Genomic DNA, 5,818 nt, shown 5'->3' with positions numbered 1-5,818 from the left:
CTGTTCGATCTGCAGAGCCCCTAAATGTTTTCTAGTAGAACCTTCTCATGTTGTAGGGGGAGAAGCACAGTCCCCGGAAGGGTAGGTGCCTGCCCAGCAACACATGGGCAATTAAGTGACAAAGCCAACTTGGAAACCCAGGTTTCCTGAGTCCTAGTCTGGTAGTGTTTTCATTACACCACACGGTCTGCTTTACTTAGGAGAGCTGATGGCACTTTTGGGAGACAAAGGATGCTAATCAGAGCCTCACTACTGAGTTTGGACGAACTGAGGGCAAGTTACCCTGTCTGAGCTTCAGTTTTACTCTTTCTTTAGAGGAGGACAGTGCCAGGCCAAGGTGACCCACACCTACAGCTTGAGCACCCTGGAGACTGGTGCACTTGAGATGTTTTTATTCCATGTGTTTCCAGGAATGTTCTGAGTGGTCGTTTTTTATCCACATGGGCCTGCTTTCTTTGTTTTTCTCTACCTGGAGATTGCGGTCTTTCCTGATCAGAGTATGTTAGAGGTAGACTGACACTGATGGCTTATGTATGTGAGTTTCAGTTATTCCAGAAGGCAACCAAATTCTGCTAGCCTGTGAATTCTGCCCTTTTAGGCTGTCCCCAGAATCGTTGAGAAAGTGATTGTGCCCTGCAAATCGGGAAAGTAAAAACACAGCACACACCTAGGGCTCTCTTAAAATGATTGAGATTAACGATTTGACCAGGATATAACAAGAGAATAATGATTTGGGTGGTTTCTGCTTTAAGCAAATCTAAAAGCTAAAATGATGTGAACTTCTAAAACAAACATGAGGCAATAGTTATTCACATTATTAAATGATTCTTTATGCTTCTTGCAGATTTTTCTTCCATTAGCATAATGGAGAATGCAACTCAATTGGTACACATTTATTGCATAAAGTAGCATCCACCAAACATACAGACCTCGTTCAGAACCTCATATTTACCCTATTTACCACATATGCGCTACAGTCCTAGCAATCTCTGTCTTCTCCCATTACTAAGTCATCTTAAAGATTTTGAAAATAAAAAATAATATATATCTCTTCTGTAAAGGCACATATAACTACTATGAAAGAATTGTTGTTTACCTCCATAGTTCTACCACCCAAAGATAATTACCTTAATAAAACTCTCCATAATACTACTACTATATAATACTAAAAGTACTATAGTATACTATTAGTGTACTAATTATGCTATCTTTTGCACATTTTCTCCAACCTGTTTTTTCTACTAATGTGTAGTGAACAGCTTTCCAGGTTGATAAATATTAATTTGCAACATTTTTATAATGGCTACCATTCATACACATTTATTTCACTAATACACTAAGCCTTAAGTTGCTTCTGATTTTTATCTATTATAAATGATAATGTGGCTCAATATACATATCTTTAAGACAATATCTTTGTGCATGTCCTTCATTATTGAGGTAAATTTCTAAAGTGGAATTCCTTGGTCAGAGGGCATTCTTACTTTAAAGTTCTGGATACACATCTTCAAACTGCCCTGAAGAAAAGTGGTACCCCTAATCTGTGAGTTATTTTTCCCCTGCCCTCCAATAGCCATGCCCATTTTAAAAAAATTATTTATTTATTTCGGAGAGAGAGAGAGAGAGCATGGGGGACAAGGAGGGGCAGAGGGAGAGGGAAAGAGAGAATCTCAAGCAGACTCCTTCACAGAGCCCCACGTGGGACTGGATCCATGAGATCATGATCCCAGCCAAAATCAAGAGTCTGATGCTTAACTGACTGAGGCACCCAGGTGCCCCCATGCCCATTATTTTTGAAGACATTATTTTTAGAGCAGTTTTAGGTTCATAGCAAAAGTAAGAGGAATGTAGAGATTTCCTGTATGCTCTCTGCTCCCACACATGCACATCCCCCTGCAGAGTGCTACATTTGTTACAACTGCTGAAACTATATTGACACATCATAACCACTCAAAGTCCATAGCTTACATTAGGGTTCACTTTGGGTATTGTACATTCTGTGGGTTTGGATAGATATATAATGTCTCCATCATTATAGTATTGTACAGAGTGTTTTGACTGCCCTAAAAATCCTCTGTGCTGTGCCTATTAATCTCTTCTCTCACCTCCTTTCCCCCACCAAATCTGGGCAATCACAGATCTTTTTACTGTCTCCATAGTTTCCCCCTTTTCCAGAATGTCATATAATTGAAATCACACAGTATGAGGTCTTTTCAGATTGGATTCTTTCACTTAGTAATGTGCATTTGAGCTTTTTGTGTGTCTTTTCATGGCTTAATAATTCATTTCTTTTTAGCCCTGAATACTATTCCATTGTCTGGGTGTTCCACTGTTTATTTATCCATTCACCTACCGAAGGGCATCTTGGTTTGCTTCCAAGTTTTGACAATTATGAATAAAGCTGCTATAAAGTCTGTGTGCAGTTTTTTTTTGTGGATATAAGTTTTCAGTTCCTTTGGGTAAATACCAAGGAGCTCGATTGCCAGATCATGTGGTAAGAATAAATTTCGTTTTGTAAGACACTGTCAAACTGTTTCTACAGTAGCTGTACTACTTTGTATTCCCACCCGCAATGAATGAGAGTTTCTGTTGTTTCACAACCTCACCAGCATTTGGTGTTGTCAGTGTTCTGGAATTTGGCCATTCTGATAGGTATGTAGTGGCATCTCGTTATTGTAATTTGTATTTCCATGATGACAGATGGCATGGAATATATTTTCACAGACCTATTTTCTGGTGAGGTGTCTGGTAAGGTCTTGGCCCATTGTTTTATTTGGGTTGTTTGGGGTTTTTTTCTTGTTGTTGTTGAGTTTTAAAAGTTCTTTGTGTATTTTGGATAACAGTTATTTGTCACATGTGTCTTTTGCAAATATTTTCTCTCAGTCTATGTCTTCTCATCTCATTCCCTTGACAAGTACCTTTTGCAGAGCAGACATTTTTAATTTGAATGCAGTTCAGCTTGTCATGGATTGTGCCTTTGGTATTGTATCTAAAAAGTCATCCCCAAATCCTGGGTCGTCTAGGTCTTTTCCTGTGTGATCTTCTAAGAGCTTTATAGTTTTGTGTTTTACATTTAGGTCTCTGATCTATTTTGAGTTAATTTTTGTGAAGGGTGTAAGATCTATGTCTAGATTTACTTTTTTGCATGTGAGTGTTCAGTTCCAGTACTAGGTGTCAAAAACTCTATCTTTGCTCCATTGCATTGTCTTTGCTCCGTTGCCAAAGATCAGTTGACTATTATTATGTGTGCCTATTTCGACCCTCTTCAATTAACTGATCTATTTTCTATTCTTTTATTAATACCACATTGTTCTGATTATTGTACTATAGTAGGTCTTGAAGTCACGTAGCATTAGTCCTCTGACTTCCTTCTTTTCCTTCAACATTGTGTTGGCTATTACGGGTTTTTGTTATAAACCTTAGAATCAGTGTCAATGTCTACAAAATAACTTGCTGGGGTTTTGATTTGGATTACATCGAATCTTCAGACGAAGTTGGGAAAAATGGATACTTTGATAATATTGGTTCCAACTGTTTCATTCTTCTTCCATTTTTTTCATCAGAGTTTTGTGGTTTTCCTCATACAGATCTTATACATATTTTGTTAGATTTATACCTAAGTATTTCATTTTGGAGGGTGGTAATGTAAATGGTATTGCGTCTTTTATTCCCCTGTTTGGAACTCAGATATTAATTGAATGAAAGAATGTTTATCTTTCATTTGAAGTCTCTTCCATTATAATAACTTTATTTTATTTTTGGTTCTTAAGAAATTTATTTTATTATTATTATTTTTTCATCATGAAAAGTGTACTCTTTGATCCCCATGGCCTATTTCACCCATCCCCCCACCACTCCCCTCCCCTCTAGTAACCATCAGTTTGTTCTCTATAGTTAAGAGTCGGCTTCTTGGTTTGTCTCTCTCTCACTTTTTTTTCCCTTTGCTCATTTGCTTTGTTTCCTAAATTCCACATATAAGTGAAATCATATGGTGTTTATCTTTCTCTGACTGACTTATTTTGCTTAACATAATACTCTCTAGCTCTATCCATGTTGTTGTAAATGGCAAGATTACCTTCTTTTTTATGGTTGAGTAATATTCCATTACATATTTGTGTATATATATACAAATATGTGTGTGTATATATATATATATATCACGTCTTCTTTGTCCATTCATCTATTGATGGACGCTTAGGCTGCTTCCATAGTTTGGCTATTATAAGTAATACTGCTGTAAATATACATATACAAAGGGGTGCATGTATCCCTTTGAATTAGTGTTTTGTTTTGAGGGGTAAATACCCAGTAGTGTGATTCCTGGAGTGTAGGGTAGTTCTATTTTTAATTTTTTGAGGAAGCTCCAAACTGTTTTTCAGAGTGGCTGCGCCAGTTTGCATTCCCACCAATAGTGCCCAGGCGTTCCTTTTGCTCCACATACTCGTCAACACCTGTTTCTTGTGTTTTTGATTTTAGTCATTCTTTTTTTTTTTTTTTTTAACAGGTGTGATGTGATAGTTCACTGTACTTTTGATTTGCATTTCCCTGATGATGAGTGATGTGGAGATTTTTTCATGTGTCTGTTGGCCATCTGTATATCTTCTTTGGAGAAATGTCTGTTCATGTCTTCTGTCCATTTTTAAATTGGATTATTTGTTTTTTTGGTTTTCAGTTGTATCAGTTCTTTGTATATTTTGAATACTAACCCTTGATCCGATATGTCATTTGCAAACATCTTCTCCCATTAAGTAGGTTGCCTTTTAGTTTATTAGTTGAATCTTTTGCTGTGAAAAAATATTTTTATTTTCATGAAGTCCCAATAGTTTATTTTTGTTTTTGTTTCCTTGCCTCAGGAGACATATCTAGAAAAATGTTGCTATGGTCAATGTCAGAGAAATTACTGCCTGTTCTCTCTTCAAGGATTTTTATGGTTTTAGGTCTCACATTTAGGTCTTTAATCCATTTTGAGTTTATTTTTGTGTGTGGTGAAAGAAAGTGGTCAAATTTCATTGTGTTGCGTGGCTGTCCAGTTTTCCCAACACTATTTGTTGAAGGGACTGTCTTTCTCCCATGTGTATTCATTCCTCCTTTGTCAAAAATTAATTGGCCATATAATTGTGGGTTTATTTCTGGGTTTTCTAATCTGTTCTATTGACCTATGTGTCTATTTCTGTGCCAGTACCATACTGTTTTAATTACTACCACTTTGTAATACCTCTAGTTCTGTTTTTCTTTTTCAAGATTGGTTGACTATTTGAGTTCCTCTGTGGATCCATACAAATTTTAGGATCCTTTGTTCTAATTCTGTGGAAAATGCCATTTGTATTTTTATGGGGATTGCATTAAATCTGTAGATTGCCTTGAGTAGTATAGACATTTTAATAATATTTTTTCTTCCAATCCATGGGCATGGAATGTCTTTCCATTTCTTTGCATTGTCTTGAATTTCTTTCATCAGTGTTTTACAGTTTTCAGAGTGAAGATCTTTCCTTTCACCTCTTTGGTTAAGTTTATTCCTAGGTACATTATCGTTTTTGGTACAATTGTAAATGGGATTGTTTTTCTTAATTTCTCTTTCTCCTGCTTCATTATTTGTGTATAGGAATGCAAAAGATTTCTGGGGGGGCGGAGCAAGATGGCGGAGGAGTAGGAGACCTGGATTTCGTCTCCTCTCAGGAATTCAGCTGGATAGGGATCAAACCATTCTGAACACCTACAAACTCAACAGGAGATCGAAGAAAGGAATAGCAACAACTCTCTGAACAGAAAAGCGACCACTTTCTGGAAGGTAGGACGTGCGGAGAAGTGAATCTGAGGC

This window comes from Leptonychotes weddellii, chromosome 6 (genome assembly GCF_054177405.1).
Source record: "Leptonychotes weddellii isolate Sample4059 chromosome 6, ASM5417740v2, whole genome shotgun sequence".
NCBI lineage: Eukaryota > Metazoa > Chordata > Mammalia > Carnivora > Phocidae > Leptonychotes > Leptonychotes weddellii.
Note: the sequence above shows the minus strand (reverse complement) of the source record.